This window comes from Macaca nemestrina, chromosome 8 (assembly GCF_043159975.1).
Source record: "Macaca nemestrina isolate mMacNem1 chromosome 8, mMacNem.hap1, whole genome shotgun sequence".
NCBI lineage: Eukaryota > Metazoa > Chordata > Mammalia > Primates > Cercopithecidae > Macaca > Macaca nemestrina.
This window is the reverse complement of record NC_092132.1, coordinates 73,690,332-73,717,509: the sequence shown is the minus strand read 5'-3', so window position 1 is coordinate 73,717,509 and position 27,178 is coordinate 73,690,332. Positions and strand designations below refer to the sequence as shown.

Genomic DNA, 27,178 nt, shown 5'->3' with positions numbered 1-27,178 from the left:
TAATTTCCATTCAGAAGGACCTGTAATCTCTCTTAGCAGTGGAGTTGCTCAGCAAATGTTAATCTTGACAGTAAACAACCACTTTATGTACAAAATCATATTTGGTAGGCCTCATCACTGGTAATAGCTTCACTATATCTTGATGGACATTTAAGCCACATTGACTTTTTGGTATGGTCTGTTTGTAACCGTAGATGCTTAGCCTTGTAAGTTTCCAGCACCTAGCAGTGTCCCGCACACATTAGGAACTGAATGTTTATTCTACTGAACTGAAATAATAGAGGTTTTCACATATTTCAGACTTACATGTTAAAGAGAGACTTTGGGTTTTTTTGTTTGTTTTACATCAGACAGCAGTATAAGAACCATGAGTGAATGTTGTTGGAAGGTAGATTCAACTCAACATAAAAAAAAGTTTAGCCATTCCAAAATCAAACAAGTTGCTTCAGAAGTGAAATAGTCTCCATTGCAACATGTTCAAGAGAATCTGGGGGCTTATTTAAAAGGTCATATTGTAAAGGACATTCATGCATCACAGGTTGTCTCTAACATCTGACCTGTTTCCACTAAGATACCATTATTCTGTAAACTCGAAAAGCCTACTTGCTATTGGTATTTGAAGGTCTTTTTTTTTTTCTTTTTTAGACAGAGTTTTGCTCTTATTGCCCAGGCAATGACATGATCTCAGCTCACAGCAACCTCCACCTTCCGGGTTCAAGCAGTTCTCTTGCCTCAGCCTCTCTAGTAGCTGGGATTATAAGCATATGCCAACACGCCTGGCTAATTTTTGTATTTTTAGTAGAGACGGGGTTTCTCCATGTTAGTCAGGCTGGTCTCAAACACCTGACCTCATGATCCACCCGCCTTGGCCTCCCAAAATGCTGGGATTACAAGCATGAGCCACCATGCCCAGACGAAGACCTTTTTTTAAGATATCGGGTCTTGCTCTGTGCCCAGGCTGGAATGCAGTGGCACAATCACAGTTCACTATAAACTCAAACTCCAGGCTCAAGCAATCCTCCCACCTCAGCCTCCTGAATAGGTATGCACCACCATGCCTGGCTGATTTTATTTTCTGTAGAGACAGGATCTCACTACATGGCCCACACTAGTCTCAACCTCCTCAGCTCAAGCAATCCCTCCACCTCAGCCTCCCAAAGTACTGGGATTACAGTGAAGGATTTTGAATGCTGACTTAGTAGCTTTGCTCTTGCTCACTGTTTTAGTATACCATCGATAAAATGGGGTCTGGTTAAGGTGATTGCTATCATTTTTCCATTACTAAGACTTTCTGATCCTATAATCTTCTATATGTGACAATTTTACATAATCAGATTTCAATCCAAGTCAGCAAATATCCATTCGTACCAGGTACTATGTTAGGTACTGAGACAGTGGCTTCACCCAATCTCTTTATCCTCTTAGTCTTAGAGAAACACAGAACTGGTGAATGGGGGAGGTGTCTTTAACCTGGCTTTAACACTGTGAAAACCAGAAATCAATGCATTCCCAAAGGCACAGTTCCTGTGACTGGAAGGTTCAGATGTTCTGTTTGTGCTGATTGACATCACCAAATAGTTTCCCGTTGGAATGTTGTGAATTTCTTTTTCAGGAAGGCTTTCTAAAAGCAGTGTAAAGACTTAAAATCCACAGAAGCCTCTCAATTGCATGACCACATGGATGTGAAGGAGGTGTGACATTAATCTAAACAACAATTCAAAGTCATCCCAAGAAACGAAACCTCAAGAAATGAATGAAAATAAATTTCTTTAAAAAACTATTGAGAAATGACATGGTGACAGATGTCAGTTTCCTACTGAGATGAGTGAAGCAATGGAGTTCTTTATTTTAAAAAATTAAACAACCAGTGATAACATGCAAGAAATATCCAGAAGCACCCTCTGCAGTGTATTTATTTTCTATGTGAAGTTAATAGAACATTTCGACTCACTACCCAAAATTAAGATCATGAAATTTTATATTTACTCAAATTAAGTTTTAAGAATAGAGTTTGGATTTCTTCTTATGGGTTTTCTCCACCATTCCATCTCTGTTGTTATTCACTCTGAGTACTGTTTATTGAATGCAGTCATGGGGTGGAAAGTCAACAAACCAAGAAAATGCAGGTGTGGATGTGATGAGATCTGATAGAACCCACAGTCCCTAAGGAAAATAAACAGGAACCATGGATTTAAATGAACTTAAATGTTGTCTATAACCCTAAGGTAATTATCCTTCCTTTCCCCCTTCCTTTATCTTCTATATACATGCATTTAGGTGACACATAAACATTTGTACTTAAACATGAATTTGGGGTAATTCCTCAGAAACTTAATAGATCTTATTCATTACAGAAAATTCAAAATTGATAATGCCAAGGGCAATGCCTCACTGAACAATATCAACAAGCAAATGTGTTAAAACCTGTCATCTTAGGTAAAATGCTGGTCCATGGAGCTGTTTTGCATTATTAGCAATTTTAAAAGGTTCTATTTGGAAAACATCGCTACTAAATGAAATTAAATAAGCCTGATTATTACATCTATGATTTCTCTGAGAGAATCACAGATAATTTAATAGAAACCACTTTTGGTTGAAACCAAACTTGTCTCACTTCGCAATAATTCTTCACTGTTTTCTACTCTTCAATATAATAGTTGCTTTGAAGTTTCTCAAATGTACTTTCTCTTGGTTTGCTGTACCATTTTTTTTTTTTTTTTTGACAGAGTCTCACTCTGTCACCTGGTTGGAGCGCAGTGGTGGCACAATTTTGGCTCACTGCAACCTCCGCTTCCCAGGTTCAAGCAATTCTCCTGCCTCAGCCTCCTGAGTAGCTGGGATTACAGGAGCGCACCACCATGCCCGGTTAAGTTTTGTATTTTTAGTAGAGACGGGGTTTCACCATTTGACCAGGATGGTCTCGATCTCTTGACCTTGTGATCCACCTACCACGGGTTCCCAAAATGCTGGGATTACAGGCGTGAGCTGCCGCACCCGGCCTGCTATACCATCTGTATTTTGAGTCAATAATCTTTGGCCATACATTTTGAAAAAAATTCATTACCCCACATTTAAAAAATTGTGTCTTCCAGTTTTTGCTGGTGTCAGGATAGTAGCCCCTGATGTAGCCACTTTTAATTTCCGTTAAAAAAAAAATCACATTTCCCAAATTGGTAGCCCATGGGGCACTGTAGGATGGGAATAAGTATTATAGAGTTTTCTCTAAAACATCTGCACATCTTTAATACACCAAGAGGAATAGGGAAGATTCTAAGAAGAGGCTACAGGGCAAGTTTTCCTGCACTTGTTTAACAACAGCTTTTCTTTGTTGTTAGCTATCCATGCCTCTAGAAACAAGTTCTAAAATAACATTAAAGACTGAACAACAAAAATACAGGAAAAACTAACACCAAAAACTAATGTAACATAAATATTTCTGGGTCTTCTTTCTCCTCCCTTAAGGCTCATCTCAGTGTAGTATGAAATGCCTTTCAAAGTAGTGTATTTTTTTTCCTGAAGTTCTTTTATGTAAATTTAGGAGAGGGTCAGGGAGGATGGAGCACAGCAAAACTTTCTAAAAATCCAACATACAATTTCCCCTTTCCCAAAATTTCTATGCCTCATTGCCTCAACACAAATCTCTCTTTAACTTGTTCCCTGTACCCTACTCCCATGATCCCTCCCAGATATTTCTCTCTTCCATTTGCAAGCACTACACATGACTAGAGGTCTACGTCATTTGCATCCTCAGCTACTGCACCTTTCAGCCAATCAAAAGGAAACTTCTTTGGATTCATCCTCTTTTAAAAACCAGAGAACTATAAATATTAATCCAATAGGGAGACTCCTTGGAGGAGAGGATATGTGGATATTAACTATGTGTGTTTAATACAAGGGGTCCTTTTATTTGTTTCTTATTCTATACTTACCTAGGAAAAATGACAAATAAAATTCTTTCTTTCGTTAGTTCTCCTGCCTCTTTCTTCCCAGAAAGTAGCAGCCAGATTTTCAAGTCAGAATAATAATTGTATTTCAGGACCAAGTAGAAGTAGAGATTCTCTTGGGAAACAAGGTTAGTTTGAAGCCTTGGAGGGAGAGTAAATGTGCTTAATCTAAATGCATGGGTGGGAATGGGCCAGGGCTGTGGCGTGTCTTGGAGGTAGTTGGAGATCACAGGAAGCCTGTCCGACAAGTCTAAACATTGCTGACATGGGTTAGGGAAAAATTGAAAGGGGTAGGGGAACTAGTTAAAGAAATACTTTTGTTTTTCATTTTTCTTAGGTAAGTATAGCATAAGGGAAAAAAAAGGACCCCCTTCTTATTAATCACTTCTTCTTCAAGACACTGCTCCTGCTGTCAGAAAATTGTGATAGTACACAAATTCTGTTAGAACAAGACATTCAGGGCCATGTGCTGAAAAAGTCATAATGAATATGTATTAATATATCTGTGATGTCAACAACGAGCATGGTACCCCTTGGGGCACACAGTATCCAATCTGTGCAGCTATCTATGGCTGCCCCAGCTCTGGCCTTAGGAGCCATGGTGAGAGTCTCCGTGCCATGCCTTTATCAGTGGCTAGCATGTGGATGGCAGGACTGGGAGTGTAAATCCTATTTGAGAGGACATCATGTAGCAGAAGCAGCATATAGATAATGGTGGCTACCAGGAACTGAAAAACAGACCCTCTCTCCAATTTTCCAGAGAAGGCCACAGGATCCAACCCAAAAGCGTGTGGAGGAGGCCTAAGAAAAATTTTACCTAGTAGAAAGGCAGAAAGGATTATACTGAAAAAAGTAACAGGTGGCCTGCCTGGGCTTTGCAATCCCTCTTGATTCTGCACAGGGCCTTCAGCCTGTACTCCAGGGACATACCCTAGAGTTGACTGTCATTGCTAAGCCACTAGGTGCTACACTCCCTCTCTGGAGAGAGAGGCTGGTGCAGTAGTTAAGAGGGGGCCTGCAGAACCAGACTTCTTGGGTTTAAGCACTGGCTCTGCTTACCTCATGCCACAAAGAGCTTAACAATGTCTGCCTCAATTTCCTTATCTATAAAATGAGGATAATATTGGAATCCACTTTATTGAGCTGGTATGAGGATTAAATGAGGTTTTCAGGAAATATATGAAATACTCAGATGGCCTGGCACACAGTAAGGCTTCCACTATCATCCCTGGCTGCCTTAGTCCCAAACACATCCATATCTATTGAAAGACTAAGGTCTTTGTTACAAGAGTATATTGTGTGATGCTGAGGTTTAGGGTACAATTGAAACCATTACCCAGATAATAAGTATCCAATAGGAGGTTTTTCAATCCTTTCTACCCTCCTTCCCTCCCCACTCTTGTCATTCCCAGTGTCTGTTATCATCATTATATCCATGTGTACCCAATATTTAACTCCCATTTGTAAGTGAGAACATGCAGTATTTGGTTTGCTGTTTCTGTCTGTTAATTTGCTTAGGATAGTGGCTCCAGCTGAATCCATGTGGCAGCAGAGAACATGATTCTATTCTATTCTTTTTTTATGGCTGTGCAGTATTCCATGTACCACATTTTCTTTAACCAGTCCACCATTGCTGGGCACCTAGGCTGATTCTACATCTTTGCTCTTGTGAATAGTGCTGTGATGAACATGTAAGTGCATGTGTTTTTTTGGTAGAACAATTTGTTTTCTTTTCCATATATATCCAATAATGAGACTGATGGGTCAAACAACAGTTCTATTTTAGCTCTTTCAGAAATCTTCAAACTGCTTTCCACAGTGGTGAACTAATTGAAATTCCCACCAACAGTGTATAAGCGTTCCCTTTCCTCTGCAGCCTCACCAACATCTATATTTCAACTTTTTAATCGCCATTCTGATTTCTGTGAGATGGTATCTCCTTGTGGTTTTGATTTGCATTTCTCTGACGATTAGTGATGTGGAACTTTTTTCCTATGTTTGTTGGCCACTTGTATGTCTTCCGAGAAGTGCTTGTTCACATCCTCTGTTCACTTTTTAAAGGGGTCATATTTTGCTTATTAAGTTCCTTATAAATTCTGGATGCCAGACATTTGTCAGATGCATAGTTTGAGCATTTTTTCTCATTATGTAAGTTTTCTGTTTATTCTGTTGATAGTTTCTTTTACTATGCAGAGCTCTTTAGTTTAATGAGGTCCTGCTTATCAATTTTTTGTTGCAATTGCTTTTGAGGACTAAGTCCTAAATTATTTGCAAAGGCCAACATCCAGAAGGGTATTTCCTAGGTTTTCTTCTATGATTTTTATAGTTTTAGGTCTTACATGTAAGTCTTAATCTATTTTAGGTTAATTTTCGTATATGGTAACAGGTAGGGGCTCAGTTTCATTCTTCTGTATATAGTAATTCAGTTTTCCCAGCATCATTTGTTGAATAGAGTTTCCTTTCCTTATTGCTTATTTTTGTTTCTTTGTCGAAGATCAGCTGCCTGCAGGTGTGCAGCTTTATTTCTGGGTTCTCTATTCTGTTTCATTGGTCTTATATGTCTGTTTTTATATCACTACCATGCTGTTTTGGTTACTGTAGGCTTGTATAGTTCGAAGCTGGGTAATAATGTGATGCCTCCGACTTTGTTCTTTTTGTCTAGGATTGCACTGGCTATTTGCCATCTTTTTTGGTTCCATATGAATTTTAGAACAGTTTGTTTCTAGTTCTGTGAAAAATGATTGCTCTGCCTAGGACTTCAAGTACAATGTTGAATATGAATTGAGAGAGTGGGCATCCTTGTCTTGTTCCAGTTCTTTGGGGAATGCTTCCAGCTTTTGCCCGTTCAGTATGATGTTGGCTGTAGGTTTGTCAAGGTGGTGCTCATTATTTTAAGGTATGTTCCTTCCATACCTAGTTTGTGGAGGGTTTTTACCATGAAGGGATGTTGAGTTTTACTGAAAGCTTTTTCTGTATCTGTTGAGATTATCATACATTTTTCTTTTAATTCTGTTGATGTGCTGAATTACATTTATTAATTTGCATATATTGAACCAGCTTTACATCCCAGAAATAATGCCTATTTGATTGTGGTGAATTAACTTTTTATGTGCTGCTGGATTTGGTTTATTGCAAATATTTAGTTCGGTGCTTCAGAAAACTAGATAGCAGAGGAGTAAACTTCTATCCTAAAAGAGTGTAATTATTCTTAGTAAACACTCAAGAACCAATGAGAATTGGGCGGGAAGCTGAATACTTTATCCTACCCTCTGCCATAAAGCCGAAAGGGTATTTGCCTATGAATCGAAAGAACAATGAGTTAAACTAAGGAAAATTCAGTGTCTTGTTTGCTTGGGCTGTTATAACAAAATATCACAGTCTGGGTGGCTTAAACAACAGATAGTTATTTCTCACAGTTCTGGAGGCTGCAAGTCCTAGATCAAGGTCCTGGCAGATTTGGTTCTTGGCGAGGGCCTCTTCTTGGTTTGAAGACAGCCACCTTCTCTTTATATCCTCATGTGGTGGAGAAAGAAAGCTCTGTTCTCTCTTCCTGTTGCTATAAGGGCACTAATCCCATCATGGGAATCCCTTCCTGATGACCTCATCGAAACATAATTACCTCCTAAAGGCTATGCCTCCAAATATAATCATTGCATTTGGGGTTAGGGCTTCAAAATACGAATTTTGGGGGATATGTTCAATCTAAAACTGTATCAGTTTTTCACCAAAAATGAGATCTCATTTTAGATTTAGCAAAGGGATGAAATAGAAGCCACTGTGCTAAACTCTTTGTGTGGATTATTTCACTTAGTTTTTCACAACCTTTGTGGTTGATGCTATTATTGCCTATGCCACATAGTGATCCATAAGTGGAGAAGCTGATTTAAAATTTACCAGCTGAACACATGGACACAGAGAAGGGAACAATAGACACCATGGCCTGCTTGAGGGTGGAAGGTGGGAGCAGGGTGAGGATGGAAAAACTACGCATGCTGATTACCTGGGTGATGAAATAATCTGTACACCAAACCCCCATGCCACATGATTTACTTGATTAACAAACCTATCCATGCACCCCTGAACCTAAAACCAAAGTTACAAAATAAAATTTACTGGCTAAGCATGGTAAGGGCATATACTTTACTGTTTCAATACCAGTCATATCTTTTCTTTTCTTCACCTATTTCTTATAAGTGAGGTTTGAACTTTTCATTATTATTACAGTTCTTACAAAATGTTATTTTTTTAGCTTTTTATTTCTAATCAAGCTGTATCTCTGAAAAATTTCCCAATTCCTGTCTGATTTTTGCTTTTGCCAGGTTTTTCTCCACTTTGATTTCTTGTGAAGCTCCAAGTACAATTTTTTTGGGCCATGAGCCAAAGAAAATATGTGTAACTTCTTTTTTCCCTTCTTTAAAGATCTCTGGAAACTAGCAAAGTTTAGTTTAAAAATTTCCTTTCCTAATGATGTTCAAATTTTTGTATTTTGCTATTTTGCCTGTATAACCTCATTAGGAAAGGGGAATTGAAAACTGATACAGTTTAAATCAAAGGTTTTTCTCACATTAATTGAGGTATCCTTACACAATTAAGGATAAAAATGAAGATACATTTCTTATGTAGATACCTTTATATTAGATCCTTTTACTAATAAATCTTTCCATTCAATAGAACTCACTATTCTAGAATTCTATAGGATTAATTTCTTCCATACATGTTTAAAGACAAATTTTCCATCTTCTATCCAATTGCTCCTTTTAAATATCAGTTTTGTGACAGGAGAACTAGCATTGTTTAGGTCCTTAAACTTGGGAACTTCTATTATTCCTCTTCTTGCTACATTTGATTTTTATAGTATCTTGGCATTTCTTCATGCCTATCTATTGGTCTTGAATCTCATGCCAATTGTCATTGCTATGACATAGGTCAGGCTTCCGCCACTGCCCCCTTCTTTATTACACAAACAATCCTCAGCCAGTGGCCCTGTTTCTACTCACTCTGTATCCATTTATTGCTCATGCAGCTCCAGGCTCGGTGACCCTGAAACACAGAGTAGGCACTCCATAAATGGAAGTCAGCTGTAGGTGGGAAACGTTCTTTTTAGAATTAGAGTGTAGAATTTATGTTTTTGTGTATATATATTAAATATCAGTAGACCTGAAACTGAGTAGCCTAAGGTACTGTCTGACTTCCAAGTTTTGTCTGTAAATTGCAGTGGGGAAATCACTGGAGAGTGATAGGAAGGTCCAAGAGAGCTGGGAGGGATGAGGGGGTATCAGGGTCTCCTCTTTTGGCCTTTTTAGCTCTTTCTTTCTCCCCCTTTCTTATCTAGCTTTCTCTTCCTCCTACTACTGACTCTCTTTTCCTGATCTCCTCTTCAGTCTCTTTTTCTACCTTTTCTACTATTTTATTTTCATGACTCTCTTTTTCTTCCCTTTAAATATCTACATGAACTCATGATTCCCAGGGCCTCTGCATATGCTGGCTGTGCAGGTTGTACCTGACTCCAGAGATGGAGTCCCTGTAAGTGTTACTCACTGGAGTTGAGCAGTGTACAACCTGAGCAGCGTTACACTGAGACCTGGGGCACACAGCACATTTTAACTGGCTTAACTTTATACAACATTTGGTTACATTGACACATGGTAGATAATGTCAACATAGGCAGAACTGGAGGCTTTGGAAAAATCAACGAATTCCTTATTTCTACTATATATTACTCAATTATCCATGTTTATTGAACACTTATAGGATACAAGCTACCATTTTAGAGGCTGGGATACAATAATGAAGAAAACAAACAAAAGTTACTGAGATGTGACAGAGAATGAGCAAATAAGTAAATATATATGGAGTACATTAGACTGTACCACTGTCATGGAAAAATAAGGTGTGGAAGGAGGGGTAGGAAGAGTGTGTTTGTATTCGTATTTACTCCTGCCTGTATAGGTGGCGAGGGATTGCAATTTAAATGGGATGGTTTGGGAAGGCCTCACTGAGGAAGTCCCACCTCAGCCTTATCTGAGGCAGGTGAAAGAAGAAACATGGGTATCTGGGAGACGGGCATCCTGGGGCGGAGTGGAAGGGAGTGAAGGCTCCAAGCAGCAGCAAGCCTGACACTGTATTTAGCGATGCTATGGTTCCTATAGCATGTTTGTGACTTCAAACATGGCCACAAAAGATGTGTGGCCAAATTATTTTAAAAATACTGATCCACAGATGGGGATCCTCTTGTCCATGACTTCCGTCCATTCTACTGTTGCTGCTGCTTTCCTTGGGCCATCCTTGGTGTTTCGTTAAATACTTCAGTGATAAATGAAAGTTGTTGATCATGTTATCCAGGGTATATCAAATTAAGTGCCTCAAAATGCTCTGCTGCACAAATAGATCAAGAGCAGCCTTACTTGTTTATTCAGTTATTTAAACATTTATCAGGCTGCTGCAGTGTGGTAGGGGTAATACTATGTTTGAGGGATAGAGTGGCAAACAAAGCAGGAAAAATTTCTGCTTTACGTTGGGGTCATATAATAAAATAATAATGAGAATAGTAGTAGTAATAATAACAATACATTGTTGATAGCACTAAGAAGAAAATAAATGGGGTTTGTTGATAACATCAAATGGGGGAAATCTTCTGGAGGAAGTAAAGGAACGATGGCCCAAGAAGGCCTCTCTGGAGAGTGACACCTCAAAGCTGCCTCCTCAAAGTTGAGAAGGCTCCAACCCTGCAAAGAGGGGAAGGAAGAACATTTCAGACAAAGAATCCAGGCAGGACCAAGCAGGAGATGCTGTGGGGATGGGACAGAAGGCCCCAGGGCCAGGAGCCTGCTTACGAATGGGGAAAACCTGATGAGATTAGGTTAGAAAAGTTGCTGTGACTGCAGTGTACAAAACTTGTAGGACATGGAAAGGAGCTTGGGTTTTATTCCCCATTCAGTAAGAAGCCATTGGGTGGGCAGGGACACCAATATGATTTGATGTGCACGCTACTCTAGCTGCCGTGTGAAATAGGAGTTGAAGTTGGATGGCCAGTTAGGAGGCTATTGTGACTGTCTGGCTAGAGATGCTTGAGGGATGCAGAGGGGGAAAGTGTGCTCATTTAGGATATATGTTGGAGGTAGTGAACAGGACCTGCTTCTCAACTGAACGTTGGTAGTGAGGAAAAAGGACAAGTCAAAGGTAACTTTCCAGGTTTCTAGGACACAAGATGAATGATTGTGCCAGTTACTAAAATGGGTTAAACCAGAGGTTAAGGAGGCAGATTTAGGGAAACACCTGTGGATTTTCCTCAGCAGATATGAGCCACAAAAGGTAAGCTTTATTTAGGCCTCTGGGATAATGGCTCAGTTATAGAAAGGGGGAGGCACTACTTCTCCTCAGTTAGCTGGGTGGTGGGAGCCTCTGCTGGGGAGCTGGGGAGCTGAGTCCCTAAGCAGCCCTGCACCCTTGACCCCTGCACCTGTGTCACGGGGCGAGGCCATTGGGCAGAATGGGCAGTGCAAGAGAGTGCAGGAGAGAGCAGGCCCTGGCCCAGGTGTGCAAAAATGTGGGGTACAGAGGGAGGCCTGCTTTCTGCTTTTGAAGCAAAATAACCCACTTTGATTTATAAAGATCACAAGATCAAGCCTTACTGCACTATTGCCTCTTCCTGGTATGCCCCTCTTAGACGGAAAACTAAGAACCAGACATTAAGGGATTCCCTCCAACAGAACCCATCTGTCCAAACCCAAAGAGTCTACAAAATGCTCGTAGGTTGCTAATAGGATACAATAGGCTACAGTGTTAACTAACATTGTCTCTTCCCTGTTTCCCACACCATAAACTCTGTTAGATAATCCCGCCTTGTGAATAGTTAGGAAACATGAATAGTGAATACCAAGTCTAAATATCTGTGGGTGGAGGATTACACTTAATGAAGCAAATATTCCCCTGATCATCATCGTTATCGGATAGAGTGCCTTTTGCCGCTTATTATTCACCGTTGACATTGTCAGCACATAAAGGAAAATGTGCCGACTGGGAAATTTTTAACATTAATTCACTGTTTTAATAACTGCAGCTTCTGAAGGATAGCAAAGGTGATTGGTTTCAGTTATAAAATTATAAAGTATTAAATAAGTTTGTCTAATGAGTTGACTATTATAGTAAAGTGAACATCTATATTGAATACAATTCGAGTATATTAATAAATGCATGTTAAAATAATACAAAGCAGTCTTCTCTAGTATTTGGAATGCCAAGATCAAGCTAAATATGTTCTCTCTTTGATACTCCTCTGTCTGAAGCACATTAAATAGAGCTTGAAATGGAAAGTCTTCTGTTTCTATTATAGGACTATGTAAAGCTACTTTAAGGCAGGTAAGGGGGAAATTGTGGTTAGTTATGTGGCAACAATTTGTTTTCATCAGTAAAATCAAGACATTATTTAAAAATAATACTCTATGAGCAATGGTTCTGAATTCACCTTGGGGACTGAAAATTCCGCAAATGAACTTTGGGAGATCATGTGAAAATACCACGTCATGGGGCGAGGGCACACAGAATCCTATGGCACAGAGGTAGCCACTAGGGGGCGCTAGATTCAAGAGACGTTGAGAGACTCAGGAGAGATCCCTGGGCCCAGCTGGGATGGGCAGGGACCTGAGGAAAGGGCAGCTCCTCAGTGGGTTAGCCAGGAAATGGGGCCAAAGGTAGATAAATCCTCGAAAGAGACAGGCCTGACCTATGTATAACTGTGTAGGTTGCATTTTTTCTTTAGCATTTTAAATGTGATTTCTATTTAGCTTTTAAATAGGTGATTCATTTACATGGTTTAAAAGGATAAAAGGATCCATAGTCACCTCCCAATATATGTTCTTACTTTCTTCCTTATTTCAGCCATAAAACGACATTTCCTGGAAGTCACCTTGAAAAATGGGGTGGCCACATGCCTAAGGCAGTCAGTGGTCTGTGGGAGAATGTGGGTCTTCTCCCTCCCACCCCGCTTCCTAAACACAGGTCACACCTAAGAGTGGAGTGGAGAGCCTGGGTGGTGGGTTATGAAGCTGTAGTCCAGCCCTGGATTATCTTTATCTGTACTTGTTTCATGGGAAAGAGAAATACATTTTTCTCTTGTTTAAGCCCTTGTTACTTTGATTTTTCTGTTGAATTCAGTCAACTCTAATGTGAACTAATTCAGATTAACAGAAGAAAGCCTCCCTTTTACTCAGATGACAAACCTTCCTTCCCTGAGCTATTTCTGCATAAAATATCTGGAGATATTTTAGCTAGTAGCATATACAAGCATGTTTGTGTGTGTGTGTGTGTGTGTGTGTGTCTTGGGAAATATCAATACATGAAAAATATCCTCATTCTCTTTTGGGTTTGTAGAGATTTCAGTTGGGTTGATATAATGTAAAGTATATTAACAAGAATTTAAATTGTTTTAGTCTTTGGCTGTTACAAATAATACTGCAACAACTTTTGTTTATTTATGACCTCCTTTATTTATATCCTGTGAGTGTATCTGTAGAACAAATTCCTGAAAGTCCAAGTGCTAGGTCAAAGAGGATGTGCATTTGTAATCAATAGCTGTTCTTGGTAGATATACTGATTCATCTTTTAGTAACAACATATGAGAGTGTCCTTTCCCCCACATCCTTCCTGACTCGGTGTTATCAAAGAGGGATGGATCTATACTTTTCTCTAACTGGTCTCTAAGGAAGGGTGAAAGAAATGAATGAAGGGAAGCAGGTAGGCAGGCAGGCGGGATTAGGTTGAGATGCCAGTGCAAGGTTTACCTTTATTAATATCCATGTTGCAGGGATAGGGTATGTAGACAAGGGGAGACTTAGAAGAGATAGGCCTTTGGTTAACTTAATTCTGTTTTCTTACAGAGAAGCTATAAGGTTGAGCATACAAAACTCATTCAGATGGTTTAAATTCTATGTTGCTATTTATGTGAAGTATCAGAGATGAGTCTGTGACATAATTGATGTGTATGCTTTTGTTATCTAACCTGAAGAGGTGTGATACTCGCACTGACGTTGTAGTTTGCAGCTTACCAGCACAGTTTCTCTAGAAGTCTCTGAAGGAAACTCGGGAGGTCACAAGGCAGGAGGTTTCCTGCTTGCACTGGGCTCCAGGGGAGTCAGTGCTGCACTGAACAAGCCCTCTCTACTTTGTGGTAAGACAAGTTCACTCTGGGTCAAATCACATAACTGAGGCACCCACCAGGAGCTGTGACTTGTCCATGCTTCTCTCCATGCTTTCATTGCCAGCCCTTCCTCTGGGGCTCAGCATTCAAGTGCTCCCGGGAAAGGGCTGTAAAAGACCTCACAGCACAAGTGAGGAGAGAATAGTCTCATGATAATGACCACCTTATTAGCATTAGCACTTATGGCCAGGAACTGTTTTCAGCACTTGTTATATATGAACATAGTGACATGCGTCTCAACCCTCTGAGTAGTAACACTAATTATCGTCATCTCCATTTTGTGGGAAACTGAGGCACAGAGAGGTTGAGTCAAGATCACACAGCTAGTAAGAGTGGAGCTAGGATTGGAATCTAAGCTTTCAGGATCCAGGATCTGTGTGCTTACCCCTCAAACTAGACTCTTCTGACAGTTTCTTAGAGGGCTCTGTGGAAGCATTGCACACACTCACTGTGTTTCTTATAAATTTCTTATATTAGTTTCTTAATAAATGCTGTGCCTCTGGTATTTATGGTATTGTCTGCTAACTGGTCTTTTTCACCCAGAAACACAGTGGTCTAAGGGGATGATCAAATAACTTCTTCCATTGTTCTCAGAGGTTGAAGACTCAAGAGAACAAAACACAAATTCCTGTGCAAGGCAGAGGAAACACACACACACACACACACACACACACACACACACACACACACACACGAGAACCCAAGAAAGGATGGAGAGAATCACCAGCAATAGATAGGGAAAGGAAAGCAGAACATTAGAAAATGGAAGAGTAACGTGGACTTAACAGCAACTTCAGCCCTGGAAATAACAGCAATGAATGGGTATGGCAAAGCTGCAAAGCACATACCAGCTCAAGGGAGCCATTCTCAACTGTGTCAGGCAGGTCTATGTCTCCCCCAACTGTCTAGGCATCCACATTGCCTAGAATAGGACTTGGCACCGAGAAGCTGCTCAATAAAAGTCTGTGGCATGAAGAAGAGACATTTATGAGAAGGACCCAGGAGTCAAGAGAAAGAAGAGTAAGACTGACATCTAACCTGAATCTATAATAACATTCAGAACTAGGGAACTATCACAACCAAGGAGAAGGGACTGGAGGTTATACTGAAATTCAGAGACTCTATCAGGATGCCCTTAGGCTACAGATTTCAGGAACTCCAACTCAAAAAGGCTTGAAGTTCAACACAAAGAAAATATTGAACTTACATAATAGATCCTGAGGAATGCAGTCTTATAGGCCAATTAATTCAGGGCGTTGGCCATGAGGACCTGTCTTTTTCTACTGATGTTCTTTTTTTTTTTTTTTTTAAGACAGAGTTTCACTCTGTCACCAGGCTGGAGTGCAGTGGTGCGATCTTGGCTCACTGCAACCTCTGCCTCCTGGGTTCAAGCAATTCTCTTGCCTCAGCCACCCGAGTAGCTGGGACTACAGGCGTGGGCCACTACAGCCAGGTAATTTTTGTATTTTTAGTAGAGATGGGGTTTCACCATGTTGGCCAGGACGGTCTCCATCTCTTGACCTCATGATCCAGCCGCCTTGGCCTTCCATAGTGCTGTGATTACAGGCGGGAGCCACCGCGCCCAGCCAGTTCTGCTGGTCTTGAGTGGAAAGGGAGCCCACTGCAGTATCCTAGGAGTCACAGTCAGCAAAACAACATCCGGGGAAACAAATGGAAATATTCCCACTCATGACTTACTGTGCTAGTGTAGAGATTTTCCCTATAAACCCTGCAGGAGAACTTTCCTAAGTATCTCATTGTCACATGCCAAAGGGGTGATACCATCTCCCTGAGGAGCAGTCCTACATGGGAGAAGATCAGGCATCAAAACAGAAGCCACCCCCTTAGGAAGGGAGGACTGAGTCATGGATGCTGCATAGAAACACAGCAGACTCCAGCACGGAGGTGTCTGATTCTCTCACAGATAGATGCAAACGAATACAGATACAGAATTTAAGTGCTTATTATAGTATCAAATAATTAAAGACTCAACTTAATAATTACAGAAGAATTTGTGTCTGTTTTATATGTACTAGAAGCTTCTTAACTTTGATACTTTCCCAATTGCAAATGAATTCCTGATATTTGAAATAAATGATTTTCATGGAGAAGAACGTCTCAGGACCTGAACTGGAGTGACCACATTTTCTGGGCAGGAACGCATGAGAAGAGGGATGGTTTGTTTTGTAATTTTCATTATAGAGATCTTTGACCTCCTTGGTTAAATGTATCCCTAAGTAGTGCACAGTGTACAATAACAGTTAAATCCTATCTTGAAGTTAAGTTATAGTTAGGGTTTGAAGAAATGACAAATCAGAGTGTACTCATTTGAATGGGGGTAAAATCCTTACTTCCATCATATTCAGATGTCCATATGGGCAGTCAAGTAAGATATTAAAAATTCAAAGCTCTGTGATCTTACCGTTTATTCCAGTAAATACTTGTCAGCTCATTTCTTTTTGGTACCTACATTTTTAGCTAAGTTACGTACAAAGTCTCAAGGAACTACTTGGCAGGAATGGAGGCTTTTGAATCCCACCTATCTCCATGTATCACCTTTCAAATCCACACCAAAGAAACATTTAACCCAGGGAAAAATAACATGCTTCCTGGAGAATTCTTCTCATAATCTTTTCCAATCCAAATTTGTGGCTGCTAAGCTCCTTATGTATAGAAATTCTGAGATGCCTTTGTGTTTAGTTAATATATGCCTGTCACATAGACTGTGATGACTATCCCCGATCTATGTATGGTCTGTGACATAAAGAATGCTATCAGAATACTATTGTGTAATATACATCTTATACTTGCCACTAACTTTACAAGCACAAGGATATTAGAAACACTGTTAGATACTAAAACTTGGGATAAGCATTCATCAATAGAAATAAGCATAATTTTCATAAGCAAATGTATATCCAAGTGTAAAAAGCTAGACAAAGATAATTTTTCTGCTATTCACATTCCCCACACAATTGTCTCTGTCACCTACAGAAGTCAATCTTGGTTTTCTTTTCCATAGTCTTCCAAATGTATTTCTAGAAATCATTGATAAACAGTAAACTATAAGATACATCTGTGCCACCCACCAATCCTGTGACTGCAGTTGTGTGCTTTGGGGAATAGGGCTTCTATTGCAATATAATACCATAGTATGAAACTTACTGCTAAGGTTGAAAGAACACTGCAGAGGGCAATACTACATGCAACACAAAACACTGGAATTGCTGAGCAAAAACTTGTATCTGTTTTGAGAAAATGTGATTGTATGTAATTTATATTTAAATTGTCTTTGCTTCCTGTATTGTTGTCTTCGAAGGCTTCCTTGAGATTGAAACACTTCATCTCAAGAGACTTTTCTGATGAAATGAATAATAAATAGCCCAAATGATTCAGCCCTTGAGGGTACATAAAAATTATCAGTGAAGGATTAAGTAGGCAAGGCCTTAAAAAGCTTAGGGAAAAATTGATTAAGTTGGGATCTCACAGAGGATACAGACTTCCAGAAGAACAGAAAGGGACTAATTGAGTCCCATAAACTGTTTGATGGGGCACTTAATTTAAAGACAAGAGACTTGTGACTGAAGAAAGAAAGGGAAATGGAGCCAAACATATATGCCAACAAAGGAAACTGAATGGTAGTTCCAAGATTCCCAAGAAGAGGGGTTCAACTTTTGTGATCACATTAATGGCTCCTGACTGTTTAAGTACCCTCAAATGATTGCTTGGAGCCAGTAGTCCATTTGTTTTGAGGCAGTGATGTTTTCCTTTATCTTTAAGAGTGCAATAGAAGCTTTGAAGTAATAAGGTCAAATTCAACCACTTTTGCCCAGACTCTGCGCAAGAATGCTGGGTTTGAGTTTCCAGGGAACATGAAGAAGTCATTTCAGCCAATCTTTTACCACCCAGCAAGTCCTTTTAATAGACTTTCAGAAGCATCCCAAATTTGCACATTACCTCCTTGACCTTGCAAGCAGGGGTCCCGGCTGGAGCACGTGGTTTTAATTGTCTGATAAGATTCATCGCTTCAGTCTTGGCCTGACTAAAGGTTAAACCAGCTGGTTTCTATCTCTTCTTCTCTAATCATTAGGTATCAGGCAAGTCATGAAAATGTTATAGCATTTTACTAAAGTCACTAGAAAGTCACATGATGAATGACAAAAAAATAAAAACAAAGCAAACAGAAGGAGACATCTCTATTAAAAGCCTAGATTCCTAAATAAATTTAAAAACTCATGACTCCTGGTTCTGAGGAAAATTTAAAGGACAGGAAAATATTTACTAAGAAGTTTGTCTCTTTTGCATAACAGATGAGTTCCCTTTCATCATAAAATGGAAATTATGAAATTCCTTCTAGTTTTCTTTTGCCTTGGTTGCCAGAAAGGTTACACTTACATTTATTGTTTAATGACAGTATTCGAAGTATGGTATGCCCATTCCCCAATGATCTCTCCTTTCTTTCTCTGATTTCCTATGTGTTAAAATTTTGAGTTCACTGTTACTTAATGCCATTTTAATTTGTTACTAAATGCCATTTTAATTTGTTACTATGTTTATCAGTCTAATAGAGTATACCTTAATTTTAATAACAAAAACAAAAAATCAAGAGAGCATAAATTGTGACTGTGATCCCACAGCACTAAATAGTTTATTAATCACATTGAAATATATAAGTCATCCTAATAGACCCACTGAATATACCACTTTCCAACTGGTCTTTTGGGTTGTGTGGAAAATAACCTTAAGTACATAGAAAATGTATTTGCTACCATCTCAGACTCAAATACTTAGGAACATAATGCAACCTGATGCTTTTATACAGTAATAACTATTATATTAGGACACTTGAAATTGTATGTGATGGAAAATTTCACTCAAACTGGCTTAAAAAGAAAATATATTAGTTCATGTAACTGAAAAATAGTAGGATGAGCTTAAGTACAGCTGGATCCAAGGACTAAACAATGTTATCAGGTCTGTCTCTCATATGCACACACACACACACACACACACACACACACACACACACCCCCCTCATACTTCTCTCTTATGTTGACTTATCTGCCATGCTGACTCCATATTTACTCTGGCAGTCAACTTCCTTATGATGACAGCAGATGGTTGCCAGAAACAACTACCTTATAGCCTCTCCACTCACCAATCAGCAGGATATTCTTGATTTTTAACAGGACCAACAAAAGCCTTGCTGTTGAGGTTAGCTGGTTCTAACTGGTCAATGTGTCCACCCGCAAAACCACTCCCTGGGTCCAGGGCACACCAGGTTTTATTCGAACCTTGTCTAAGTCACACGCCCACCTCTGGGCATAGCTCCACTCAAACCACAGAGGCCAAGAATACGGAAAGGGTATTTTGAAGGGGAAATCTGTTATCAGAAAAGGGACGGGCAAAATTCACAGAGATCTGCTACAATATTTCACTCAACCAGATCATTTGTTGGACCTTGTTTTTCCAGGAAATTGGATTGCTGCTTAAAAGTTAAGATTGATCAGTGAGCCAGCCAGAAAAGAAAATTCTGGTCTTGATTATTTACATGAATCCCTGATGAATTTATTAATGAAAACTCTACAGGGATGTTAATGAATGATGTAGACCAAATTTTGCTTTCTAAGAGTATAGCTGTGCCAATGTTAGCTTATTTAAATACTTAACTGCACATTATTCTATACCTTGGCTAAAATATTTCATATTTCATATGATGTTTGCAAAATCTCCAGGTTATATTTAAAAAATATTTTCATCAATTTGTTCTAGCCATGGAAGTTTGGTGGGGTGGGGGGGGTGGGCAAAATGGGAATTAGTAACTACTTGTCTGAAATCCTTTGATCCCTTTTTTATCGTATTACAAATCAACAAAGTATATTTTAAAAATGAGAAATAGGCCAGGTATGGTGGTTCACACATATAATCCTAGCACTTTGGGAGGCTGAGGCGGGAGGATCTCTTGAGGTCAGGAGTTCAAAACCAACCTGGGCAACACAGTGAGACCCTGTATCTACAAAACAAATAAATAAATAAATAAATTAGCCAGCCATGGTGGCACACCCATAGTCTCAGCTACTCAAGAGGCTGAAGCAGGAGGATTGCCTGAGCCCAGGAGTTGGAGGTTGCAGTGAGCCATGACTGTACCACTGCACGCCAGCCTGGGTGAAAGAGTGAGATACTGTCTCAAAAAAAGAAAAGGAAAAAAAATATAAATAATAGGTCTCCTTCCAATGACACTTGTTGAATTAAAAATAAAAAAGAAATAGAGGCATGGATTTATGACAAGTAGGCAGATCCATTTAGTTATATTATGTGTTTGAAGTTTTTCAGGGAGAGCAAATTTCCAGAAATGCTTGCATCTCATCTAACTTTACTTAATGGTTTTCTTTATGTGGGATATAGTATCAATGTAGAATATTCAGCCCTTGAGAAATCAGAACAACAACAAAACATTAGATAAAAGACATAACAATTATGCAACGCAGCAACAGGCAAGGCCTCTTTAAGTGGAGGAAGCCATCAGCTGTTTATCCTTCCAGTCATCACACACTTATCAAATGCCTACTCTGTGCTAGATGTTGTGCTGGGTCTTGGAGGCAAAAAGACCCCAAAGGGCCGGGCGCGGTGGCTCACTCCTGTAATCCCAGCACTTTGGGAGGCCAAGGTGGGTGGATCACGAGGTCAGGAGATCAAGACCATCTTGGCTAACACAGTGAAACCCCATGTCTACTAAAAATACAAAATATTAGCTGGACCTGGTGGCATGGACCTGTAATCCCAGCTACTCGAGAGGCTGAGGCAGGAGAATCGCTTGAACCCAAGAGGCAGAGGTTGCAGTGAGCCAAGATCGCGCCGCTGCACTCCAGCCTGGTTTACAAAGCGAGACTCCATCTCAAAAAAAACAAAAAACAAAAACAAAGGATTTAACATCTACATAGATAATTCAGGGGGCGACAAACAAATTACAGTAATAACAACAAAAACATCTATTTAATTATACAGATGACCTTTGCATACAAACAGACCCAGGTTTGAATTCCGGTCCTGCCCTCCTACCTGTGTGATCTTAGGCAAGTTGCCTGACCTTTTAAAGTATCAGTTTTCTGATTTGCAAAATGGAGATAAGAATACCTACTTTGTAGGATCAGTGGGAATATTAAATGAGGTAACGAGTATAATAACGTAAATATTTATAAAACACAGTGGGCCAGGTGGGGTTCTAAGTGCTTAATATTCATCACCTCATTTAATCTCCACATAGCCCTGTGGGGTTGGTACTATTGTTACTAACTTCATCATACACTTGGGGAAACCAAGACATAGAGAAGTGAATGACCTTACCTAAAGTGGCAGAGTCGGGATTTGATCACAGGCAGTGTGGCTCTGAAGTCCATGCTCTTTGTGGTACAGATGAATATGTGCCTGTAGATCACGCTTCAAAGAAGGTCCAGCTGCAGTGAGTGTAGGGGTGAATCCCCTCCAGTTCTGAGCTTGATGAAGGTCTCCTTCAGCTGCAGAGAGGTCTCTTAGCCAGGGTCATATCCTTCCAGGGGAAGCTTGGAGCAATGTTATGGAGTAATGTGAGGTCTGGCCACTTTAGCCTGATCCAGGGACACTGTGTTGGGCATATTCTACCCAGCACTCCATGCTGGGCGGGTTGAGGCTTTGCCAGGTCTGCACCGTCATTAGACTCCCGTGGCTGAATCCTGCTTGAGTCCACTTCATTTCACAGGTGAGGCTCCCTAATCGAATTACATAGCTATTTCAAGTCGTCCCACAGCTCACTGATGCTCTGTTCACAATAAAAATTCTTTTCTTTCTTTATTTCATTTTGGAGTTTCTTTTGTTATGTTTTGCAGTTCACTGATTTTTCTTTCTTCTGCAATGTCTCATCTGCCCTTAATATCAATGTATTTCTCATCTCACACATTATCATCTTCATCTCTAGAAGTTAGATTTGGGTTTTAAAAATATCATTCATGTTCCTTTGTTAACCTTTAGAATATATTGAACATAGTTATAATAACCACTTTAATATACTTGTCTGCTAATTTTTAACATTTGTGTTTATTCTGGTTTGATTTAGATTAATTTTATTTCCTATAATGGATCTTATTTTCCTGCTTCTTTGCATGCCTGGTAATTTTTGATTGGCTAACACACATTGTGAGTTTTACCTTGTTGGGTGCTGCTTATTTTGTCTTCCTATAAATATTCTTGAGGTTTGTTCTGAGACACAAATTGCTTTCTAACAGCATGATCCTTTGAGCTCTTGGATTTAAGATACATGAGACAGGACCAGAGAAGTGTTTATTCCAGAACTAATTTTTTCCCCGCTACTGAGGCAAACAAACTCTTTTGAGTATTCTACCCAACGGCCCATGCATCATAAGGTTTTCAAGCCTGTTAGAGGCAGGCACTATTCCTCACCCTTTCTGAGTGCTGAGTACTATTCTCTTTAATCTTTTCAGGTGGTTCTTTCACCAGCCTCAAGTACTTTCCTTATACAAATGTGGTAATTAGAACTCTGCTCAATATTTGAGGGGGATGCTCTGCAGATCCTTTGTTGCCTAGCATCCAGTGTTTTGATGACAATTGTTTTAGATATTTTGTTTTATTTTGGGACGGGGGGTGTTTTAGGCAGGAGGATAATTCTGGTTCATGTTATCCCATCTTAGCCAGAAGTGGAAATCTTTTTTTTTAACCCATAAAGTGTTATAAAAATACAGGCTACCTTAAGATTTGGGGGAGTCATAAAAATTCTAGAAATAATTATTTCTTTTTTCCGGTAGATACTGTGGCACTACACCTAGATCCCCACATCAGGGGCAATAACGCATCTCCTAGTTCTGGGAGCATGAGCTTCTAAGAATCACAGATGTGCTCCTCATTGAGAATTGGCCTTCAGACACAGACAACCGAGAGGATGATTGACACTGAGCAAAACACACAGGTGTATCTCTTGCCACTGCTGTGCCTAATTTTAATGTTCAACGGACAAGCACAGCTGCCACAGCCTGTTGCGTACTTGGGAACCAAGGGCTGGAACCTCTCGGGAATGAGAGTTGGGATCACCCACCCCACGAGTAAGCTGCCTGGAGGCAAGATTTGCCAAGGGCAGGGATATTCCAGAGTGGGTGGTGAGGAGGAGTGAATGGGTGCCAGTTGCAGCTTGGGTAGACTGAGAGGGTTATTGTTTACCCTTTTAACCCTGAAATACCCAGGAAATAAGGCCAGTGAAAATTCTGGAGTGCTGTTCACAGGTGGAAAAATTTACCCTAAGAAGAGAGTGGATCTGAGCAGTATAAGAGGAGGATCATAGCTGATACCATGGTGCTCCACAAACACAAATCCTTCCTCAGCACCAGAGCCATCTCCAGCTTCTGTTCTTACCTGCTGGTTTCTCACAGCTGTGTCCCTCACCAGGTAGTGGTCTTGGGAACAGGAAACTGCCCACTCAAGGCTATATGCCTTCCCAGACAGTGACCCACAACCAGTGACGGGCTGATGTGAGCATGTAGGGACTGGTCCCTTTTCCCCATCCTGTTGGGAAGTCAGCTGGTCTGGAAAGTGGAGGTAAGTGGTCAGTTGTCAGAGTTGCCAACTAGAACACTAAGCCAGTAGTAAAGCAGTTACGCCTCTAATCGTTTACTGCAATGGTACAAGCAAGAGAATCTTAAAAATGTCTCTCAATCGTGTTTTTCTGCCCAGGTTCTTCTCTTTGATGTTCTGGTTTCAGAGACCATTTAAAAGTTCTCATCACTATTGCTGATGTTGGTAACAACATCTGTCTCCTGGGACTTTGACAAGTATAAACCCCTATGCCAGGATTGCTGTATCAAAGGACCATAAACTGGGTGACTTGAGCAGCAGACATGCCTTGTCTCACAGTCCTGGAGGCTGGAAGTCCAAGGACAAGGTTTTAGAAGGTTGGTTCCTTCTGGGAGCTGGGACAGAGAATCTGTTCTAGGTTTCCCTTCTAGCTTCCTGTGGCTTGCGTTCCTTAGTGCGTAAAAGCATCAAGCAATCTTTGCCTTGATCTTCCCATGGTGTTCTCCTTGTGTGTATGTCTGTGTCCAAATTTACCCTTTTTATGAGGACACTGGTTGTACTGGATTAAGGCCCAGGATCACCTCATTTTAGCTAATTGCATATGCAATGACCTATTTCCAAAGTAGGCCACATTCTAAGGTACTGGGGGTCAGGACCTAAACCTATGAATTTTAGTGGGGATACAACTCAACCCGTAATATATTGCATTCTTGAAGTCTTCACTGCAGTGAAGTTGCACTCCATTGCACTGGGAGATGGCAGTGGGGACTGGTGTGTGTGGTGGGGAGATGCTACTGTCTCCAACTCCACCATGCTCTGTCACTTGAACCATAAAGGAATTAGCTACCATCCCACCCTCCTCCAGCCACACTGAAAACCACACCCTCAGCTCCCCCTGCTGCTTTTTGACCCCTCAGACCCTGGTGCCATTTGAAGGGTTTAGTGAAGACAAATCGCAGGTTTTCTTTACTCAGTCCCTCTCCCTGGGCGCCTAGGCACATAAACGTGCTCTTGCATTCTCTTTCACCTGCAATAAAACAGAGTGAGGTATACTGATCTACACTTATCACCTACTAAGCTCTCTAAGGTAAGGAAAGTCCCTTCCTGCTATGTTTTCACTTTTAAGACGTACATACCCCACCCAAAGAAGGAGCCTTTGCCCCAGCCATTAGGACTTTTTTTTTTTTTCCTCTTTTTCAGGCTTGGGTGATATATGGAGAGGAAAGGGAAATAACTAATGAGAAAGAGAGTCACTGCCAGAGAGAGAGAGATAGAGAAAGCAACAGAGATAGATTATTATGGGGCTATTAAATTTGTATTTTATATATATACACACACACACATACTATGTGATATATATATATGAGATATACAGATATATAAATCTCTCAGTGTTTTTTGACACCTTTAGGAAATATATTCAAAGATTTTGGAGTTAGATTTGTGTGTGTGCAAGGGGGAGATGCTTTGGGATATAACCATGTGTTGAGATTTACCTTAAGGCATTAACATGGCAGCTACACTGAAGACTCAACACCCCACCCCACATCCTCATGCCAAGCCTCATGCCCATCAGCTCCTTGGTTGGTAGCACTTCCCCAGCCAGGATCATGACTGCCCAGATTGACTCAATCACAGGTCAAGCTTGAGATGAAATCTTGGAAATGCAGCGACCTTTAGAGTTTAAGAAGTCTTTTCATTCAAACTGTTAGTTGGTCTTGAGATAATCCTTTGTGGTAGGCAGAGAAGATGGGCACAGAGAAGGTGGTTTAACTTGTACTAAGTCTCAGAGAGTGAGGGTTTTATCTTGAGATGCTGTCCTTTACAATACACATGCGTGTTGCAGCTCAAGTGCCCTGCAGCTGGCCTGTTGTGTGAACAGTGAGCACATTACAGGAGTGAATTTTTCAATAGGTGAGTAATAATCCTAGAGAGTCATTGAAACTGACGTTAAGAACTAAACAAACAAACAAACAAAAAACAAGAAAATTGAGGGGCTATCAAAAATGTCTAACCTTTCCTCCCATTACAATCAATTCCTTTTGATAATGGGATGATTTCTATGATTACCCTTATCCAGCTTTGATCGTCTCTCTAAACCAGTTCCCCTAAGTGTTTTATGTCACCTTCCACACATGGTCTTAGAACCATGTGTGCATGCAGGTATGTAAGATGTTTGTTTCTCCATTTAGACTCTGATTTTCCACCAGAGGCACTCTGTTGCTTCAGAATCTCTGACAACGCATGGATTAAATAATTAGCAAATTTCTGCAAAGAGAATGATGCAGGGGAGCCTGGATGGGGCAGTGGGAAGAGACATTTTTAGTGTGCTTTAACATCCTTCCCTTCCCTTTTTAGTGCTTCTTTTAATGTAAGTATATTTATGTATTACATAAAATTTTTTTATGGACCAAAAATAAGTCAGCAGACAAAAGTATGATCTATGATCCAGAGATCAAAAAGTTCAAATCGCAGTTCTCCCTCTTACCAGTCTGTGACTAGGACTAGTTACTTAACCCGTTTAACTCGAGGTTTTTTTCTATCTGTAAAAATAGAGATAATACTCGTTTCTAGAAACTGACTTGGATTTTGCAGGGCCCAAAGCTTTGAAAACTATGAAAGCTTTTGTTAAGAAAAAGAATATGAAATGTGTATATAAGATTAGGTATGAAAGTGAATATGTAGGACGAGAAAACAAATCAGACGATACATTTAAATGACGATAACTGACAAATACCACAAACCTGTGGCCGTGTGAACACATTGGTAGGACACCTCATGGAGCCTTTGTTACAGCAGGGGTGTCCTTGCTCCCAGAGCTCCCAAGATGGTGGCGAGCTGCTTCCAAAATGGCGGCAGGTCACTTCCAAGATGGTGGCAAGCCTTGTGTTCCCTGACCTGGGGTTCTTGGCCGCACGGATTCCAAGAAATGGAATCTTGGGCCATGCAGTGAGTGTTATAGCTCTATTTGAAGCCGTGGGTCACGGAAGAGAACCGTGGAACCCAGTGACTAATGTTCAGCTGGATTAGGACAAACCCGGGCACTTAGCAGTGCAGGAACAATGGCAAGCCTTTAGCCGGATCGGGAGTGGCAATGGGTGCCTCCCTGGATCAGGAGCACAGCAGACACCCTGCTGGATCCAGAGGGATGGAAGTCAGCAGTGGGTCTGCCACAGCGGCAAACAGCAGTGGTGGACAGCAAGCAAAAGCTCAGCTCAAGTGGTAACAAAACACGGACCAGAAGAGTGCAGTTGAAAGATTTAATAGAGTGAAATAGAGTGAAAACAAAGCTCCCATATAAGGGGAGGGGACCCAAAGGGGATTGCCATTGCTGGCTCCAATGCCTGGGTTTATATCCAGATCCTTGTCCCTCCCGCTGTGCTCTCTGGCAATAGATGATTGGCTATTTTTTTTACCTCCTGTTTTTGCCTAATGAGCATTTTAGTGAGCTCTCTGATTAGTCAATTGTGGGCTAAGTTGCAAG

The 27,178-nt window shown here is 40.4% G+C and overlaps 1 long non-coding RNA gene across 2 annotated transcripts in view; it reads right to left on the bottom strand.

Moving 5' to 3' along the window:
* The window catches only part of LOC139355670 (uncharacterized), a 76,341-nt gene extending 49,820 nt beyond the window's left edge, over window positions 1-26,521 (bottom strand). For both annotated transcript variants that reach the window (XR_011606505.1, XR_011606504.1), the window contains exons 1-2: window positions 26,439-26,521; window positions 8,942-8,984 (exon numbers count right to left, since the gene is read on the bottom strand). This is a non-coding gene — a long non-coding RNA (uncharacterized lncRNA). The remainder of the gene's footprint in view (window positions 1-8,941; window positions 8,985-26,438) is intronic.
* Window positions 26,522-27,178: the final 657 nt, after the last annotated feature.